This window comes from Amia ocellicauda, chromosome 11 (assembly GCF_036373705.1).
Source record: "Amia ocellicauda isolate fAmiCal2 chromosome 11, fAmiCal2.hap1, whole genome shotgun sequence".
In the NCBI taxonomy this organism is placed as follows: Eukaryota; Metazoa; Chordata; class Actinopteri; order Amiiformes; family Amiidae; genus Amia; species Amia ocellicauda.
In genome coordinates, this window is record NC_089860.1 from 31736386 (window position 1) to 31758675 (window position 22290).

The following is a 22290-nucleotide window of genomic DNA, read 5'->3' on the forward strand; positions in this document are numbered from 1 at the left end:
GACAGGAAAACACTGTCCCACTTTGTGTTTTTTTACGCAGCCAATGGTCGCTTTCGTGTAGCGCAGATGTCCGCAGTTCTGCCCGGGTCTGCGCTGCTCCACCAGTGGGATCGATGCGATTCAGCAGATCTGCACAGAACCGCAGCACATCTGCGCTACACGACCCGCGTCTGTCCGCTCACGACTTCTCCGGGAGAGGCGGGTTCTGCGCGGCCGAGGGGGGCGTTTTTGCCGGCCTTGGAGGCAGCGTCGTCGCAGAGGGGGTGGATCTCTCTGCGCGGAGGAAAACCCACCTTTTTCATTGTTAGGGACTCTCGGGAATGTGATGGTTTGATCCTGCATCGCAGGCAGGGAGGGGGAAGAAGAGGGACGAGACAGCGCGGGTTGGGGGGGGGAAGGAAAAACCTTCTGCGGGCGAAACTCACGACAGGAGTTGGTATTTTCCCCTCTCGTCTCGGTCACTCGCGCACCGCAGCTGCATGCGTTTCCCGAGGACGTCGCCGCGCTCCCATATGGCAAGGTAAGGAGGCGCCAGTGATTTCTTCGACTCCGGCAGCTGCTGTTGTGTGTGCGAGGGCTCCGGCACTGACGGGCGGCATAATAACTCCCAACTGCGGCAAGTTTCTCCCCCCTCTCCCGCTCCGCCGCCGCAGACAGCCGAGCTGCTGTGAAAACCAGGTGCCTGAACGGCGGCACAGCTGTTTCCGAGCCGCCGAGGCTACTGTAACAGAGCCGGACGCAGGACAGTCGGTCCCTTTAAAGTCGCGCTACAATGTGTCGAGTTCTCCCGGTGGAGGACAGTTCGCCGGGAGCTGAGTTGAGCCCCTTCCTGCGCTAGATCAGCATTGCAGTGCAGCAGCATAGACGACCGCTGTAGCAAACGGACTAACTTGTATTTTCTTTTGTAAGTTTTTTGTCCTGCAGAGGTACTGTTTAGGGGTTAGGCGATTCGTGATTGAGATTTGACCCCGTAAAGAAGTCAGACGTGTAATGATTTAACAGAATTTTCGACTAAACTTTCCGTCCGGCGAAGTACAGTAAGGAACTTGAGCCGTGCGTCCTTGTCACGCAGATTCCCGCAGTTCTGCACAGATCTGCAGAATAACACCGATCCCATTGGTGGAGCTGCGCAGAACTGCGGAAACCGGCGCTGGAGGAACGCGACCTGCACTCCTGGCAGTGTTGCTGGGTTGTGGACAGGAAAAGTGCACTCTGAAGAACAATGTGTAACAGCACAAGCAGGCTGAAACTTTAGGATGTATCTGAAAGGGCAGGATATGAATCAAGTGTTAAGGTGTGGGTTTCAGTAAGCATGTATACATGTGCACCCAAGTATGTGGGTTGATTTTGTAGCCGTTTTTTATTGGAAGTGACCTTGTTGTTTTCATGTTGGTCGGTAGTGTGCTACAATAAAGCAGCTCTTTGGGAAGTGAATTGATGGGCAATGTCAATAGGATGTGACATCGACGATACTAAGCTTCTGCCAATAATGTATTGAAAGAAATGCTTTATCCAAATATTGTAATGTTGTTATCTTGTGCCAATGGGTAGCATTGCTCAGTCTATTCGGGACTGATTTTTCTTTGCATGTTGAAAATTAAGCAATTTTAGATCTATCGTTATGCTAAAATAATGGGCAGAATGCACTATTCTGTGGTACTTTTGTGTTCAATTTTAACCTATTAAGTTACATTTGTATACATGAGTGTGTTTGTATATACACTTAAAACTCACAAATACATTCAATTGTGTGTGTTTAAGGCAACATTTATTACAATTTCATTTAATGCCCAAGACTGTTCAGTTAGATGCCATTTTGTTTTGGCATAGTTGTGAATGTACTGCACCAAACAGTGTCACCAGTAGTGTCTGCCCGGCTTACAGTGAAAATATTAATGACATTCGGCAGTCTTGCAGGGGCCTGCTGTGATCAGGACCGCACCAACAATGGCATCCGTAGGACTGAATGAGCCATCCTATATGGGAGAGCAGAATTTCTGATGAAGTCAAAAAATGTAGAAAACATAAGTACTGCCACAGAATAATTGCCCAGGTGGGGCTCATAATGTGAGACCTGCCCCAACCTGTTTGATGCAGAGACAGCTCTTCACTGAGCCCTGGGTCGCTGCTCTTTAAAACAGGTTTTCTTAACTTCTCTGAGACTCTTATTAGGTATAGCCAGCTACTTCAAATCGTATTAGATTGTCTTCCAACACATCCAATTGCATGGACTGCATATGGGGTAAGATTTAAACTTGCTGCTCCACAAAGCAGATTTCCAATTTCTCTAGTCTCGACACCGTTAAGGAGTTATCCAGTATATTTCCACTGGATGCTTACAGGAATTCAGATGCATGTTTACACCAATAGGCTGGGACTGCTCGTTTCCAGCTGATCCAGCTGGTTTTTAATGTCTAGTTTCAGAAATGATGGGTGATTTATTTATTTTCACTTTACAAACTTTTCAGTGCAAACTAACAAAGTATTTTTCTTTAATTAAGATAGAATCAGATCCTGGCTGAATACAAAAATCACTGTTTAATGAACAGATATAAGGCACTCTTTCATTTAACTGAAGACTTATTATGTGTACCTCATAAGTATAATTGACAGTCTTTCTAAAGCTCTACTAGTGGACTGTGCAACAGACTGGTGACTAACACGGGGTTAAATTAGAATTAGGGCATTAATAACATTGTAGCAAGCTTCAACCCCAAAAATAGAAGATTGAGTTACATGGAACTGTTCATTTCTTCTATGGGATGATGTGTTGTGTGGATATTGTTGAGGTTTTTGTTTGGCTATATATGTATACTACCATGCTTTTTAGTGAAAATGTCCTGGTATCACATCACAGTGGTTTGTGCTTGGTATCTACGGTAGTACGCTAATATGGTTTCAAACTCTGCAAAGTCAACATTAACTTAATTTGCTCAAGGATAAGAAGACCCCATTTATATTAACGGCCTGTTTTGAAAGAGGTGTTTGTTCAATTTTAGAGTTAATATGTATTTAAATATATATTTTCATGGAGAAAACAGACTTCAATGAGGCATGCGGAAGCCTTGATTGAACATAATGAAAGAATTGGCAAAACTTTCCTTTTCATGTTTGCAGATGTAGGCTTTCCAGCCACTCTGTAAATTACATTCATAATTCAGTGCCTGTTTCACAGACCATAATTGGCTATACCATGCCTTTGGCCATGTGTTATACCATGAGAAAGACTATTCTAATATACAGAGTCTCATCATGATGAAGTGTCACGAATAATCAGTGTGGGAGAACTGTTACACCCCTGTCTTAAATGTGTTGTTTGGGTTTTCAGAACAGGGATTGTTCTGTTTGACTGCATTATTTAAGTGCATACATATTTGAATTAATACATATTATGTTTATTAATATTCAAACTTGGGGGGTGGGCAATTGCTTACCACAGATGTCAGCCCAGAGCTGTATGAATAAAAATGAAGACTAACACTTAATTGTTTTAAAAACAGTTTTGTTTTTGTGAAGATAATTAGTTTAGTAAGTGGACTGCAAAATAGGTGGAAAGAATGCTAGTCATCCATTGTTGTCCTGTTCGGCAGGATTGGAAAGTATGGTGTTGGAAGGGGTGTGTATGCTTGTGTGTATGCATCCGTGTGTGTGTGTATTAGGCACTTAATTTTTGTTGAGCTTACCATTACAAGAAAAAAAAGGTCCTGTCCCCACCCAGTCTTCCATAGCTCAAGGGGAGGCTAATTAAAGTACCCTCCCAAAACAACATTGCGAGTTGTGTTCACTGAAGAGCAAAGACTAGCACAAACAATGTGCATATTTAATGGCGATTTCAATAGGTTGGAGAATTCTTGTTATTCCTACCAGGGCCAGCTGGACGATGTGCTAACGTGCTGGCAGGACAAACCGTTTACAGCGCTTACATTCATCCTTGATTCCTGCTGTCGCACAATGTGTTTGCAGCACTGTACTGAGCAGCAGTGAGAAGTGAGGGATCTGTTAAGAGTAAGAGTTAAATGGCTTCTTTTGTGTTCATGATGAATCTTAAGACTTATTGCAGAGGCTGTTAAATGACATTTCCTATTCTGGGTTAGTGGTTTGAGAACGATTTTATAGCCTATCCCACATTAAAAGTATTTTTTTTCCAGCCTACCTTTGACCTGTGCTTGACACCGCACTCCACAAGGATATTTCAGGGTCTATTTTTAGTCATAAAGTAAAAGTTGGTGTTCAGGAAAGTGTTTTAACTTTGTTAGTGAGCCGGCCAACGGATTTCAAAGTTGTGTTGTCAGGAAAACAGGCTTTCAAAAAGACAGCCTTCGAATCAATAACAAATTCAGGCCTTTGAAAAACGGCGAAGAGGAAAATACTGCTGTTGGTAATGACAGAGGATGAAGACAGAAGTAACTGCAGAGATTTTTGGTCTTTCATGTAGGATTTATTTGTATTGCATAGTTTGAGAACCTAACAGGAAAGCATGGTGCAAACTTGTTTTCTTGTAAACATATTGTACAAGGTTCATGTCTTAGGTTTCTGCCCCTTTCTGTACTAGTATTCTGATAACCCTTAAGAACCCAGTGTGACAAGTATCACATACAGAGCTGTGGTCTGGTACTTTGGGATTATATATTTTTGCAAATCTTGTTAAATGTCTGTGACGCATACATCATATTGAGTTCTTAAGGGTTAAGTCTGCAGTAAATTTGACAGTCACTTTCCCATTATTTATGTATCTTTAATCTGCATATGTATCTATATTTTCTTTGGCCTGGTAAGGCTTTCCTCTATTATTGGGAAGAGACATAGTCTGGGGACTTCATATTACCAGAGAATTGTGATTCCAACATTTTTCAATTTCTAGCCCCTTAAGTGAAAAGTGTTGTATGATTCAAATTTCATTACCTCCTATAACAACATAAAGACAGAATTCAAACTTACCATTTTTACTTTGTAAAATGTATAGCAACAATTTAACAATGGCTCAGTTCAATCTTCAACTAAAAGTCTTATTTTAACATCTAGAAGGGATTTTCTTTTTATTAGACTACAGACAAAAGCCTCTTGCATGTGACAATGACATCACGATTGCAGACATTATTTCAGCCTTTAATGAAATACACCTTTTAATTCTAGAACTTGGATATAAACTGGGACAACTTTTAATTTAATTCGTAGTGTATTAAAGCCTCATCCATAGAGAGGGTGAAGTGAAATTTAAGGTAGGGAACAAATTATAATTGCATTTCTCAGTTTTCACATGAAGGTAGTTCAGGGTGTTCCAAGTACAGATGGGAGTGTGCTCTATGTATGGTTATTCTTCTTACACTGTCAAACTGTGAAACTTTATACCTCAGGTGGATTTGTGGAAACAGAAATATGCGATTAGCAATGAGTATCTACAGTAATTTTCATCCTGACACGCATCATATTCATTCAGTTGAATCAAAGCTGGGCTTCTGAGGAGTCTTTAGCTGTAATTTAAGCATAATCCCACTGAAGACACACAATGGCTCCTAATTGTGAGGCAGCAGCTGAGCAGGGAGATCAGATCGCCACAAAGGACTGTTTCGGTGATGGCATTTCAGTCGAAGAGCACTGGAAGATTGAGCTGTGCGTGGGTTTGATGCATCCTCCGACCCCCCAATTTAAAACAGAATTATTTGGGAGCACAGCAAACCTGAAATACGGAGGAGGATTCTTGTTTGATAAGGGGAGGTGGGGTGGTGAAATGCAGGGGGGGGGGGGCAACTAGACCTGATTATCAGTGTATGAAAGAATTTAGATAATTGAGCTCTCAATTTGTATGTAGTGAACCTTTAGCCACATGTTCCAAGACTCTAATGCAACCAAGGTGTGAATAATTATAATCTGAACGCCACTATGCATCTCAGTGCAGAGCAAATTGCATCTCTGTCGTACTGTGGCAGTCGTGAGAGCTGAAATCATGTACTTCGGAGAACACGGTTTAAAGATCTGAACCCTCTACGCAGGCACTCCTCACTCTTGGTGACTTTCCAGATCTGCGCTTTGCAGTAAGTCAGCTAAGCTTTTCCTAATTGTGAAGATTAAGGTCGAAGTGGCCTCCTTGTGTGGTGCGTCCAGTAAAAAGAAACACCTCCTGGAGTGCAGGGTGCGTCCTATACTTTGCCAGCTGCTCTTTTGCCAGTTTCGGTTTCAGCCAGGAGCTCACAAGGGGCGCAGTCCACTGCGTCTAGTGCCCCTGGGAAGTGACAGGTAGACGTTGGCTAGTCAATCCTCAGGTTGAAATTGTAAAGCAATTCCAGCTGGAATTTCTGACCACTTGACGTCACAATAGATGTAACTGATTTCTGTGAAAAATTACTATATCGCTATATTTGGGCATGACATGTGGAAAGAAAGACCCTCCAAAAAGGAACAATTGTCAGGTAATGCTAGAATTAGTTCCAGAGGGTACAGATGTGACTGGCTTTATAGTATAGTAGCTTCTAAAACTCAAACTTCTGAAGTTGGTATTAAAAACAAACTTCCACTGTGTGAAAAATGCATCAAACAGTCCTACAACATTCACTAAGTACAACCAGTTTCTACTTGTGATAAGAGGGAGCTCTCCTGGTTCATTTCATTAAAATGCCTCACCTGTAATGTCAGGAATTGTAATTGCCTGTTGAGATCTTGTGAAACGTGGCAGTCTGTGCTAGCGGCAGCACCTGTTCTTTCACTTCAATGCCAAATCCTCCCTTATCAGCCTTGAGAAGAAGACAAAAAAATACAGCCATCATATGATTTCATAAAGTTCATAGCCAGCTAAAATAGTCGTCATCTTGAATCTCCACTGGACCTCCTGAGGTGTCTAAGCGGGAGGGTCATGTACAAGAGTGGGATGAACAGTTCCACCCGTACACCTCGTAAATAACATGAATTAATGATCCCGTCTTTCATAAAGAAGGGGCAAGTCTATGACAGGAGGACACAAGCCCTAAACCTACGTCTGATTGGAAGAAGGGGTCTTTGCAGCTCTAGTATCTATAATGGCACGTGTGGGTGGTTAAGGGCTGCTTCAACAAAGAAACAACACAAGTATTTCAATTTGTATACGTGTCGATCCTTATTCCACACATTAAGTTGAGTTACCAAGTGACTTTGTTGATCTGGTGGTGGTGACATCTATTCCATCCTTCAGATTAGACATTAGCCTATCATAAGTGTCTTGCTGACAGCCCTACTGATGAGTTAATTCAGCCCATAGTAAAAGTCTCTTAACTGATTTGTTATTATTATTTAAATCTGACATTACTGTGAATTTGAATGTCATTCTAATAACCTGTACTCTAATTGTAACCTTTCTGCTTTTCAAACTTTAAACACCCTTCTTCTACATTAGACTGTGAGGATTGTCACAAGTATCACAAAAATTCAGCCGCCCTATTGCCTAGATGTCACCTGAACAATAATGACGCCCAGACGCAGATAAACCTTTTAACATGTTTGCCCTCAGGCTTGGGATGGTCTGAATACCTTGACTCAGCTGACTTAACAAAAAAAAAAACTTTACTGCTTGTCTTCAAGTTACCTCGTCTTTCCATTCACTTTAGAGCTTGACTGTATCTGGGCACAGATCACCCTGCCTCTGTGGCTAATATATATGAATTAATTGGTGCAATTGGGTAGCTGGGGATAGTGTGTGTGTGTGTGTGCCCTGATAGAAGCATGTTGTGAAATGCCTCCTCAGATCTGACTGAGCTGTATACATGATTTATTTTTTTGCTTCATGTTTTCCCCCCTTTTCAAACTAATTTTCCATATGGCGTTCCAGCCCCTCGCTGCTGTGTGTTTCGTTTTTCCTTTCATCTGTCTCGTGTTTGGGTTATAAGTGATGAAATATGTGTGGTGAGCAAACCAACACTGAAAGAGAGGAATACCCTTGGCTAGTGAATTTGTTTGCTTTCCGGTGTTGGACAGCATTTAATCGTTTTTCAGCGTCTTCTCCTCTTTGACAGCGAAAGGCAGTGCTGCTAGGGTATCTGCGATACTTTGAAGCCGTATGGGTTTTGTTGATCAGCCTGAGGTCATATAGGAAGTAAAGCTGAATATGTGATTGACTACAGGGGTAAAGGGAACACAAACACATTTTATTGCCTGATCCACCATGAGACAGTAATCTGTCTGTGGGTGAAGTCCCTTAAAGGTCACAATTCAGTGCACTGTACACAGCAGCCTTATAACACAGACCAGACTGTTCTTTTCAATGTGTCAATGGTTATTTAATTGTTCTTTGCGTCTTTCTATTAATGACCAGTTTCCTTCCCCTTCAACAATAAAACTTTTGATCAAGGCAAATTGAAAAATAAGCAGACCTCAATATCTAGCCCAGACCTCTTTCTCCTTTAAAGAACTGGTGCTGGTTAAGTCCTACAGCAAACATTTTTGTGTAATGAAAAACAGTCAATCTGCAATTAATCTTCTTTGTCCTTTTTCATATACGTAGTCCGATCCCTATCTGTTGGGTTATATACCTCTAATGTGGGTCATAAAGTCATGCACTGTAGCAGAAGATATCAAAACCTGATGTTCAGTTTCTTGAATTACAAAAGAAAAAAGAGCTTTGGAAACGTTACATGTTTGGGCAGTAAATCAGACCCGAAGGTAGACATACAAGGTAGTATTCGCGAAGAGCTCAATTTGCTTTTTCGTGTGCTACACATGACATGCTGCTCCGCTGGGTGATTAAAAATGAAGCCGTCAGTGACAGTCTGTGGGTTGAAAACCCAGAGGGTCCCATTCTCCCCTCTGTGACGCTGACTGTTTGATACAAAAAACCCTCCAGAGCTACAGCTAGCAGGCAGTGAGGAACGTTCTCGGATTTGCTAAGCACTAGTCTATTTTAGTCGACACCAACGCGATGAATAGTTCAACCTGTCCTGTTGAGTCCTTTACTCATACTAAATTAATCGCACTAAAGATCATGCCAAGAATTTTTCTAATAGCTGAACATTTTACTTGGCTCCTTCGTAACACATTTTTTCTTCTTATTATTAAACTGTTAACAGGGTTCATTAAAAAAAGACAAGAAAAATTGGCTCCAGAGTTTTTAGGTTCTGATTCATTGGAATATTTTATTTTCTCCCTATTGTTCTTTCTGACTGGACCATGTTTAGTTTGAATAAAGCGTCCATTAGCAAAAGTGTAACAACTCTGCATAAAGTGGACAATTCTGTGCATTATTTTTGAAGAGACAGGGTTATGGGTGGCATTGATTAAAGTAGCTGCAGTTTTGCGTCATGTAGACTAATTTTAACAAAAACTACATCCTAGGGCATAGTTTCTCTTTTTATTTCACCAATGTGTTAAACCGGGGGAAAATATTTGCAAAGTAATAATGTCTAGTTGTAGAATTAAATGCACAGACACAAACTTCATGGTCTTTTAATGGGAACCAGTCCGACAAGGACTTGAGTTGAAACCAGTGTCACAGAGTATCTTGTCCATAGATAACGAGATGTTTTCCATTCTTTTGTAAAGATTTCCTAAATTGATTTTAAAGTAGAACACTGTTTTATCGATTGCATTTTTTTCCCGCCATTTCGCAAAAGTTGTAACTGTAATGACATACTGTACAGGGATGATGTCAGACTCTTCTCTCCACAATCTAAGCGCAACACTTACATGTAACGGGAAAGTCTTGCCTTTACTGGGTCCCGCTTTGCTGGCTATTGAAACTGACACCTAGATGAAATGAACACTTTGCACAGAATGGCTGTCATTTGATCCTAGAAAACTCTTAACTCCCGGCTACATGTTTGCGATCTCTCGTATTTGAGAGAGAAAAAAGAGGGGGGTTTCTTTGAGTTGAAAAGTTTCTTCTAATTCTATTTCACATTCCTCAGCTTCCTGAACCTTCTGGACAAGACATATTTTTAGAATTAACTCCCACAGATTGGCTGTCTCTGTACCTTGATTTTAATTTTAATTAAGGAGCATTGACTTTTAGTGTAATTTTGGAACTTAATGAAAAGCAAAATCTGAACCTCTTGCTATTATAACCATTATATAAGGGACGTCTTGGTCAACTGTTGGAAATTCATCTGACATTAATAATTCCCCCCCCCCCCCCCCCCCATTTTGTGTGTGTGTGTGTTTTGGTGGAGGGGGTGGGTGAGAGTGAGAGCACTGTTGGGAGTAGATGGAAAAGAGGGTAGCATTTTTTGCATACTTTTTGAACTCACTCCTATCTGATTTGAATGCCTAGGCATTGTTGTTCCATTTTAACCCTGATTCCAGTGGCATAACTCTTGTTTCAGAAGCAGGGGGAGAGGGGGGGGTATTTCACCTGTGCAACTGGTAAATAAAGGCTATAAATGATTGTGTCCATCATAAAATTGGGGGATGCCTTTGATGTAGGGGGCCAAATTGATGCTCTCTCAATATTTGGGAGGAGGGCAGCTACTATTGAACACATTTATCTCTAGTTCACTGTTGAGGTACAGTTTCATCAGCTTGGACTGCCATGCGATTCTCTTCTCTTCAACTGACTGAGTGAGGTTTAATCGTAGCTCTCGCCCAACTTCCCAGGAAGCTCCTAACAGGGCAGTTATGTTGAAAATGTGCGGAAAGGGCTCACATTTGCAAAGCTAGTGTTCTTCTAGGATTTCTTTTACCGTGTCATCCCTGCTTCACAGCTGTGCGATGGTATTTATGGACTTGGAAATTAATACTGTTGTATGCTAGTTTTTTTTTCTGTCTACTGTACTACACGGTTTCAATTTATGATATAATCTCTCGTTTTCAAAGGTCATCCCTGCATTTTTATTGTAAGTTTGACTTCATACAGAACCCCTTTGTTTTTAATATATATAATCTCTTTCAATTTAATTTAGGAAGACATAAGCTCTGAAATCAAAAACAGGCATGCAAACACCATGTTAGCTTTTTCTAAGACCCTCCAAAAAGTATTGAATTTTGTTGCGCATCTTATTCAACGATATGGTAGCTGGGAGCTCTTGACAGATTTCAACAGCGCTTAGTGTGGGATGAATCCTTCCCAAAGGTCTTGGTTCAAAGTAAAGTGCTGATATCCTTAGGGGGTGGTTGGGGTAATAACAGTTGAGTACGTGGGCGATGTACTATGGGTGCCTCCTGTACAGTCACTGCACAGCATAGACTGAAGTAGGTGGGTTTCATTAAGCAGCGTGAAATCTGAAGAGCCTGTTCAAAATTCGGCCTTCCGCAAGTACATTATGAAGCATATGTGACTGATTTTGTGGTGCACTAGTTTTTTATTGTAGGTATTTAGGACAAATATATTGCTGTACAATCTGTCTGCACTTAGAGACTGCATCCTTTTGTACACGCCAATAAAGCAGTGCCTTTTTTTGGGCTGTAGGAAACTAATCAAAAATGTATTACTATGCAGACGGAGTGCAGAGTGTGATGCAACAAATGAGAATCAGACTAAACCAAGAATATTAAATGCACTAGGAGGGAGTGTTGATCTGATTCATCTTATTGGCCTTCGTCTTTTAAGGGTTCATGGCATTTTGCTCTGGGTTGCTTTAGTAACCCTGATGTTAGTGGTCTGACTGCATTTTAAAGTGTCTTGTAAATGTTTCAGATCTTTACAGAGCAGACTGTACAGTACACGCATGTTGAAGACTGTGTTCCTTCAGCGGCAGGCTTCCTTGCTGTTGGATGTTGGTACAGCACTAGGCCCCTGCCGAGAGGAAATGGGTGGCCTAGACACCTGTATCAACATTCCCGCACTTGGTTTCATAAATCCACTTCCTTGGCACGAATCACTGTTGACTGTGCGCAGCTGAGGGTGGAATGGGACACAGTGGTCGACGGAAAGTACGGCTTGAGAAAATGTCTAACAATGGTTTAACACGCACCATATTTACTTGAGTATGTTTTTCTTCCTAACGAATGGAGGAATGCAAGTTTTGGCCTCTGCTTTGGTGGTGGGGAAAGTATAATTTTATTCTTATCTGTACAGTGCTTACCTGGACTGTATGGAGACCCCACTCACAATAATAGATAGGTACCATTAATAAGGAGATCAAGACTGTGCCCCCTTTTGGTTGGAATTTAACATATTTGCAGACTATTTCCTAATCAGCGTGTCATAACTTGTCATTTGAAAGTCAGCCAGGTCTTGACGTGAGCCAAAGATTCCAGTGTTTTGGAAAACAAATAATTTGCATTATGATTGTTTTCATTGTCATCAAGAAAAGAAAGATTCACATAGATACATAGACTGTAGGGAGGAATTATTCAGTGTTTTGGATTATTTTCTCTCTTACATTATTCATTTCTACTGAGATCAGAGAGACTCAACAAAAGGAACACCATTTTCAGGTATTTGTGCTCAGGTTTCTAAATTAGTATTGCTTTTTTTATATATTTTTTATATGCAAGTCATTTACATCTGGCATTGAACTTCAGAAAGAGATTAAATGTCTTCCCTCTGTACTGAGAGTATGGTATAATTTATGAAATTATACCATTTCATGTATCAGCTCGGGCAGAAGACTTTTTCAGTGACATTAAAACATAAACTCAACAAGACAGCCTTCTGCATGTGTTTTTTTTTTTTTAAAGCATTCTTCTGATTGGTTTCAAGTATTTGGTCCAGCTCACTTTCCTCAGGCTTCGGGGGGGATACTGTTGACCAGGTGCCATGAGATAGAATAAATAAGTCACCTGACCCATGCATAACTCCTCCTTGTTTCACCATCTGGAAGTCTCTCCCCTTCAATTTATGGCTGTTTTTTCCTACCACTGGTAGCTCTCAAAGCTCTTGTCCACAGGGCAGTTATTACGGATTTAATCTGTTGAACAGGATTTATCGGGCAACACATCCTCCTGTTTAGTGGAAAGCTGACATGAATTCAGGCCCACAATCAATTCAAACTTCCACCCATCTTCCAGCTACAGTTTAACCCTAACACTTGAGACTCTTTATCCAATTATTTTGTCCATGACATTTTCCAGCAGTTTAAAAATGGTAAATTACTCGGATCAGTGCCAAGACTCTTGGGTGCTTCTTCAGGAGGGATGAAAGACGGGAGAGTGAAATGCAGGCCTCCTCCTATATATTTCAAACTGCAAGCTTGGCACACCCCCCTGCCCCCACCTTATTCTTTTACTCCCCCGCCACGCCGACGCACTCTGTTGAGCACCGCCCCCTGAAGTCAGCAATAGCAATGGATTGGAGACCATAGAGTCCATAATGGAGGCTTTTTGGTTTTCCAGAGGCGTTCCCTCTGTCACCCAACGTGAACCCAATATCCACTGCCGGGCTTGTGATTTGTGACTGGTCAGTGGGTTGAAATCTTGGTTTGATCTGAGGCTTTAGGCTGAGATTTTTGACACGTCTTCCTCTGTGGTAAGCCATGTCTGAATGTCTATCGGATTATTGTTATTCTTTCGCAGAATACTTCCAGATGTTTGCTCGTAGTCTGGAGATGTGTGCGTTTAAATGTATGGATCACCTTGCCTTTCTGTCATATGAGGAAATGACTTCTATGACCCCTTATGTTGTCTTGCTGGTTTTGAACTTGATGTGCCCAAGACAACATCTAGTTTACGCTAATTGTGCTTGTGGATTTAACGTAGACAAAAAATGTCCCATCTGATAAAGGAATTCTTACTATTTCCCCTTTCTCTTACGTGAGTCATTAGGTTGTAGGAAGTCACAAACATGGTGAAAGAGGACATGTTCCCAGGCTCATTCACCCTATTTGGAATTGTAATCCGATCCAGAAATGTCATTGTTTTCCTAGAATACGTGAGTAAAACATGCATCCATAAAGTGCATCAGACCTTGAGTCATCTTGCACAGCCTATAAAGGTCCTGTTTCAGGATTGTCATTGATGGTTCTTCAGTGAGTCAGAATCCACAATTAATAATAATTTTTCATTATGTACATACAGTCCTGTATGTAATTCTGAATCAATTTCCAGAATTTTCTGGTATGTTCCAGACCAGTGATGAGTCGACACTCACTATTAAGAACAATTAAAGTCCATGTATAGAGCTGGTTGTACACCTGGATACCTTTTTGTTTGCTTGGGACTATTGTTCCTGACATTTTTACTGTTTGCTAGGATCTATTGTTCCTGGCCTTACAGATAGCACAGTTTAACTCCTTTTCTCTGGGCGGTGATTTGAAGAGGATGTTAATCAGACATTCTGATAGTGACTCATTGACCAGGAGCACAAAGACAGACCCAGCAAGACCTCTGCAGAGAGACAGACATTGAAAGAGAGAGAACAAGTAGTGGTTGCCATATTGACAGAATTTCAAGCGCTTCTCCCACAGATAGTATGCGATTAAGGTTTCAGATCCTGGGACCAAGCTAAAGAACAGGGTGGGGCTTTGCAGCAAAGGAGGAGGATGGTTGGGGGGGTACTGTGATAAAAGTATACTACAGAAAGGACGTATAAATACTTCTGGTGATCTTAACTTAGTATCTTTAATAATACACTGTACAAGATAAAATCCTCTCTAGTAATTATATGGTGTTAAGCAAAAGCAAAAATGACAACAAAAAAACAATGCAAATTTTATTCCCATGCTTTCTTTAATTTCATCCTTGAAAGCTTGCTTACTTTGTGTTGTGGCATTAACTGTAGGCCCCAGAAAATGAGCAAAGTTGATGTATGGATTCTCAAAGTGGTATAAAGATGTATGGTAATTTCTTCAGAGGGTTACAACATATTGCTTTACTGAGATACAAAGTTAAAAGCTCACAAAATTATCATCTCTTGATATTTGTATCTGTTGTCAAATTTTATGAGGATGTTATTTGGGACCACCTAGGCCAATTTACTGTCTATTCACATTCCACATTTTAGACTTGAATATATCTTATTCTTATTACAGCATTGGCCACTGGACAATATTCATTAACAACAGATCCTGTCATCAGGGTCTTACTGCCAGTAATGTAATGTCAATCCTGGCCAAGCTTGAATCATGTACACGGAAGTTAATACACCATTAAATAATTAAATGGCAGATGCGGGAGTTGCCTCACAGTCATAGTTGTCTCTACGTTCTTTGTTTCCCTCATTATGATATGTGAATGTAGCACTTGGCATGCTGCTTTGGTTTGATAGATACATTTATATGTAGTCTATATGGCAAATTTCATGCTTTTAATTTCTAATTTTGCATTGTTGTGCTCCGTGTGAGTCTTCAGCAAACCAGTGCTGCCTCTGAGGCATCCTGTTCTACTTGTTTTATTTAGGGTTTCCTTTCCTGAAAAATAGAGACAAAACAATAATTGGACAGGCACAAAATATCTTAACAAAACAACATTAAAAAAAACCGCTAATCATTTGCAGGAAATGGCTCAAGTGCAAAACATCTCTGAGCAATCCATGACTGTAGTTTAAGGTTAAAATACAATACGATACCATTTGTTGTTGTTGTTTTCTTGTAAGTTGGATGTTTTCTGGAGGTTTTGTCATCCTGAAGGCTTAACACTTTTTCAGTACTTTGAAGTCCATAAACCGTTCCCAGATCACAGGAGATATTTAGAAGTTGAGAATGGAAATATGAGTAATATTTCTGATGTCAAAAGGTTGGACTATGTGAAACGTGTTAGGCAGTCACGCTGTAGCTGGCGAGGCCTTGAGAGACGGTGAGGGGCAATGTGGTTCTGGAACTGATTAGCTTCGAGCTTCAGGGCATGAATTGTCTCCTGTTGTTTGGAACTTGTATGTTCTCATGAACCTTCTCTGACTGACATCGTTAAATAAATTGAACTGGGGGAATTCCCCATGCTGAGTTACATGAGTCTGTTCTGGGGACCGAGTGAATATTCAGCCAGGGTTTGTTCTTGGCCTTTATTACTAAATGTCAGTGTATTGCCAGCAATGATGGGAGTAGTAGGAAGAGGTCGCCAGTACATCTACCAACATGATGACAGGAATAGCTTCTTGGTTACTGGTACAAGGAGAACACTACTGGTGGCATAACATTGTCTGGGCAGGGTCTTAACTTCAGTCATATAGAAAATCACAGGTTTTCATGATCTGCACTGGGAGTCTGGGAGTTCTCCGGCCATCTATGGCAAAAATATTCAGAAGTCGGTAAAACCAAGGGTGGGGGTTTCATCCTGTTAGGGGTGAGTGATGTTGCTCAATGAATAAATTGCGGTATTGGAGATTTAACAGGAAATGTATGGATTTTATCTATTCAAATGTTATGCGTTTCCTTGTTTTTCTGCCACAGCTTTCATACAAAGTATACAAATGTTACTTGGTTCAACATCTGTTGTTTTGAATGTAAAAAATATCCCCAAACCTTTCTCAGCAATCAGCTCATTTCCACTAGACTGAGATGATGTTTCACCGCTTTGTTCTTCCCACTTTCCCTCAGAGCCACCACTACTACTAGTTCCTTCAGATGGAAACAATGTCACGGTGTCAAGATCCAAACAAGTTAATTAATGTTCATCAGTGCAAGTTCGATCTGACCCGTGGATTAGATGGTTGAATGAATAAAATATTAGTATGTTTTAATTACATTTGAAATAATTTAGTACAAATAACAATACAGTTCCATTTTTAAAAAGTGACACCTCCATATGCCTTTCCAATGGGTCAGACCATGACACTTGAACTCTGCATGGGGTAGAAACTAAACTGATGTTGGAACATAATCTATATTTGAAATAAGATCAACTAGTTCTCCTCATTTGACAGTGACGAGGTGCTAAGGAGAGGAATAGAAGAGGAATTTGGAATTTGAGTTATAATGTCTGTATACATGTAGACACATACTCCCCCACACTTGGATACACACACATGCACACTGGGCTGATCACTGTATGGTTTTTGAAGGTTGATGTCACACAGGCATTACAGTCTTTAATGTGACAGCAGGTGTTGTCTATTGTTAAGAAGCATTCAGATGATGCCGATGGTGTTACTTCATGTCGCACACATTCAGTCATTCTGGATAATCTCTTCTGACTTAAAGAGTCATTTGGAGATAGCAAAATTACCCCTGGAGCCACCGCCTCCCTCCAAAGAACCCCTTTCCATCTCAGGAGTGCATTGTTTCATGCACTATCAGCGGCTAGGTATGCAGAATGCAGCGAAAGTTTGTGCTCCTTTGGCAGAAGAAACCATTATCGTGAATAGGTTTGCGTGCATCACTTTAGGCGTGATGTTATTTGGATAAATACTTATTCACCGAAGTTATGTGCCAAACAGGTCAGACCGGGTCATTTAAATTGACAGGTAAGAATAGCTGTTCCAGTTTGTTTGTGCTGGGAGGACCACGTATTCCAGCAGAAAACAGGTGGCTGGAGAGGGTTTGAGACTACGATTCCAGATTCCAGGATTTGGTTTACCCAACTTCCCACCTGTTTCGAGTCTTAATAGTAAAAAAATCCAAAGGAAGTTGCTGTTTATTTTACGGCAGATGTTACTATGGATATTACTGCAGATGATTACGCACACAGATGTCTGCCAGTGTAATTTTGTTGTTGCTTAAACCTCTTTACCTTTTTTAAGTGTAATATTTAAGCTTTATTTATAATTTGTGGTAATTTGTCTATAGAAATTTCCTATTTTTCTGTGTGTATGATGATCTTGATCTTTATAGTTAAGGGTGAATTATTTACCATTTATTGTTCTTCCAGTAGTGTTATTGGCAGTACTTTTTTGATAACCTACCAGCCATGGTCCATTTTTCAATTGTATTGCCTGTGCAGATAGTCTTTAGGCCTAAGAAACACAACACAAATGCAGTGGTACTTAGAAAAGAACCACTTTTTTTATTCCTGATTCTGTGAAAGTTAGGTTATTTTTCACCTTTCATGTAACTTGGTGGGTATTTCCTCCAAGCAGACCCTGTGCTATCTTACTTCTGTATCTGTGGGTTTTCAAAGGGTGCATACCAAGAGAACATTTCAGGGGATTCCCCAGTTCAGTCAAGGTATGTCAAAGTCCACAAAAAAAAACAAAAAAACATTGAAATTAAATACAGCGCAAGACCTAAGGATTGCTTCACTGTTCTTCAGGAAGCTGCCTAGCACCCAATACTGTTTGCTTACATAGCAGAACTGGCACACCAAGCTGACTTGGTACAATGCTGCAAAGTCCCAGCTTGCTCCACCCATTCCTCACTCAGTACTCGGTCATCTATGTATTTATTTTTTTAATTTTATATAGGACTATTACATTTGCCATAGAAGCCTAGGAAACGGCAATACTCTTTACGTGTCTGAAGTTCAATAAGGATTCTTAAGCTGGGATCAGTCAACCTGGAAGCCTTATCTCCGACAGTGGCTGATCTCAGAAGTCTCGTCAAACTGATTCACATGCATGGATACTTAAAATACCTAGAAGTAATTAACAGCCAAAAAATGTATTCTACCGTAAAAAGAAAGAAACACTTAGTACAGCTGGTCTCCTGAGGGGAAAACCATCTACTGTGGGAGAGATAACACAAGAGTTGGAGGGAATTTTTAAAGTCCAGATCCCCCAGTGACTGTTCATATATGAAGAAATGTGAAGTTTTGGAAATCTCTACATAGCCACCCTGTTCTATAAACATACTAATACAAATTCCTCCTTTCACAATTGGAATCCCACTCCTTGTCATTTAAACTGGAACATTTTGTGGTCCTACTGATCCTGAATCTATATCTTTATTGGGTTCTGATCTAATTGTATTTCCTTTATATATACATACATGCAATATATTAATATTAATATCTAAATGGTGGTTTCGTTTTTTTCTTTGTTTGTCACGACCTTTTTAGGATTAATATTTTTTGTCTTTGGTTTAACAGATCCGTTTTCTTGGGATGAAACTATTTGGGAAGGTTTGAAGATCTGACGTGGATATCTTGCTGTACGTCACCAATGCCTTGTTCAAAGTAGACCAGCTGGATGTAGTATGCCCCACTGGGAAGTAAGTGAAAATGATCCTTCTGACAGCTTCTGTAAAGCTAATAGGGAGCTTTTAAAAACACTGGCAGATTCACCAGAACAGTCCAAATTATGAATGGTTCTGAAGCCTGCATTCCCAATTAAAGTAAATATCCACTGGCACAGGCTTTCTTAATGCACTTTTAGGTAGGGAATGTCTACTCCTCTGCGCATGACACTGTTTTTCATATTTAATTATTACTCAGTATAAATTAATTATAAACAAGGGCTTATTTTAAAGGCTGATGTTTGTCATTCATTTGGACTGAAGTAGCACTGTGTATCTGGTGTACTATTTCCTCTTCCTTCTCCCACTTTAGTCCTGTGTGATTAACTGGTTAATCTTGTATTGTCTCTCTCCCTGCTCCCAGAGAGCCTCTGTCCACCAGTTATAGGTCATCCTTGAATCATCTATTTATATACTTCGAAACGTTTTGTTGTGATCAATTCAGTAATCTACAGATCTTTTAGGACCTTCATCACTCAAGGTCCAGATTTACGCTAATTTAATAAGTGACTTGCCATAATTACTCAATAACCAACATATTCCCTTTCTTTAAAACAAATGCCAATTCTGGGTGGCCTATAAACCCAACTGGACTGGAGCTCTACCAGGACCAAGACTGCAGACCACTTCTCTGTAGTATGAGACCCTATAATAGTCAACACAGATCTAAAATGAGACCCCATAATAAAGTGAACACGGAGATCTATATATATATATGTATATATATTATATTTAATAGTAGACATAATAAAGGCATCTAATAGTGTCTTTGATCTGTTTCATAGGACTAGAGTAATTAATAACTTAATGTTTTGAACTAACAACCAGATTCTGAGGTTGTGGCAATTCACCCATAGGCTGTAACTATAATACACCAGCTCAAACGTGCAACCCCTAATTTGCTAGGTGCTTCAGTACTCATTCTCGTAATACCAGCTTTATCTAGCTCAGCTTTATCTATCGCTGCTGCAAAGCCTTTCATTCTAGTGTCGCTTACACTCAAAGCATTAAAAAGTCTCCATGAGGCCTACAAAATGAGTAATGCTAAGCTCTTAAAGCTTGTTTGTCTAGTTCCTCGAGAATCACTACCATCCTCAATTGAATTTGTGGTAACGGGGAAAAATATCTTGAGCAAATGGTTTGTTTGCCAAAGTTCCTTTACCAAATGTTCAGAAACCGGAGAAGCAAATCCTTTATTGTTTTAATAATAAGGCAGTATGAACAGTAGAATGTCAGTGCTTCCAATAGAGTTCCTGGAAGCTTTTGATACTCTCACTACAGAGGTATGTAAATGTATGTAAAAAAACTACTTAATGTTATCACCACGCACTGGGCACTCTTATTTTTTATTTTTTATTACTGTGTTTGGACTTCCTTAAATCACAATAGATTAGTAGAATCTGAATTCCGCATGACTCAATAAAGCAGGTTGAGTATATGATTTTAAAACAGATGTGTAGAGCAAACGTCTCATAGCAAAGGTGTGAAGAAAACTAAGCCCAAATCAAACTAAATGTCTGTACAGATGTAAGGTTTAGTTTCCATTATTTGTTAATTCCTGTGGTCTGCATCTGGAATTGCAGATCGGTCCCTGACTGGTATTGTTTTCCTGTGGAGCAAAATCCTGCATATGCATGTCTGTGACTAATAGCCTAATACCTTATATTTAAAGACGGTTTCTAGGGCCAATACACTGCCTTGTAATCTACGTAAATTCACCCTTTAATAACAGTGGAGGGTGGTGATGCTCACAGTTCCTCCACTGCTCCCCGGCTCTCGCCTCAGACGAGCCTGTAAACCGCCTTTTGAAGTGGCTCTTTCAAGAAGCGTCCATCACAGACATTGATTTGCCCTCTAGTTCTCCAGCCATCTTTATTATATTCTTTGGCCTCTTTCCTCTCTTCCACACGGTTAATATCGAATCAGAGCCATGACTAGTTCCACGATTTTATTTATTTTCATGTGCTGAATTTATTGGTAATCGTATGTGGTAAGGTTTTAACTTGGTCTTTTTGTGTACATATAACGTCATTACATCAAGATTAATACGAGATACAGGTCAATCGCCATATGCCAATTTTTTTTTTATGTGGGTGATACTTTGTGTTTGTGTCGGTTTTCTTGAAACAGTTTTGGTGTTTTACCCTCCTAAAGCAGGGGTAGGGAGCTGTGATCCTGGCGGAGGGCTGTCTAGCAGGTTTTGTAGTTCTCTTTACATCCCCATTTTCTCGCAACCAGGAAACCATGCTTCTTTGGCTCGATTTAGCAATTGTAATTGAAGTTTGACCAAAAACCAGAGGAACTGGTCCTAGATGCTCCGACCACTGTTTCTATAAACAGAAGACATCTTTCAACAAATCTGTCCAGGTTTTGGGTGGGTATTATGCTTCCCGATATGCTATCTTTATTGGTCTTTTATTTATTTGTTACCCAATCAGATTTCTGATTATGCTGCTATGCACTGTGGTTACACAACAGTATCGGTTCAGAGAGTCCAAGAAATAGAAAGCAGGTGGTTTAAATCTTGTTTTGTGCACGATAGCTGTAGGAGGTGTTCAGTTTTAAGGATTTCTAAATTAAGGTCTATTGACATGCATCACCATGTGCGTACAATGTTAGTTGAGCTGCTAATATAGAACATTTTCTACCAACATTTGAAAGCATTAGGGATTGTTCTTAATAACCCATATGTTTGCATCAGGCAGCCATGCACTATTTGGCATCCAATCTCTTTTAATATCATTTTAAAGAAGAAATTAGATGGAAAAAGGAGACTGGTGCATAAAACTATATTTAGCATCATCACAAAATAATTAAATTCAAGGTAAGGCCAGGGGCACACTTGACTGTCTTCTCTTTAATTACCTAAACCACTGTATTCAGGTACTGCAGTAGTTAAGTAGCAGGTTTAAAACTGCTGCAGTCCCATCTCTGCACGGCTCTGAGTCACAGGCAGTGCATGAGCCCTTCTCTAAAGGGATCAGAGAAACGCTGAGATCTACGCAAATTCTGACGTCTTTTCAGCCTGCTTTGCAATGACGGGCTTGTGACTCCCAACCCCCTCCTCCCCCCAAAAAAAATCTTCCCCTGTTTCACAGCCAATAACAGGCCATTCGGTGCTGCAGTCCTGCTGCAGTGCTGTTCTGCTAAAGCCTCTTCAGCATTCTGAGAGGATGCTGCGGACGTAGCCAAGACGACACCTCCCACAATGCAGTTCTGCTGCAGTGACTGCCCAACGCCAGCTCACGGAGACTGTTGTGGTGATGCTAAAATCAGGAGGCTCGGTGCCAACTGTCAGTAAACAGTTTTGTTCCTTAACCCTTAATGTCCGACAGGTGGAGGAGGCAAGCAA

General features: G+C 40.5%; 1 protein-coding gene across 1 annotated transcript in view; it reads left to right on the top strand.

Moving 5' to 3' along the window:
• The first annotated feature begins 321 nt into the window (after nucleotides 1-321).
• Nucleotides 322-22290, top strand: part of luzp1 (leucine zipper protein 1) — a 61428-nt gene continuing 39459 nt past the window's right edge. Inside the window, exons 1-2 of the mRNA XM_066717454.1 lie at nucleotides 322-520; nucleotides 18793-18914. The gene's annotated coding sequence lies outside the window, so the exon portion shown is untranslated. The remainder of the gene's footprint in view (nucleotides 521-18792; nucleotides 18915-22290) is intronic.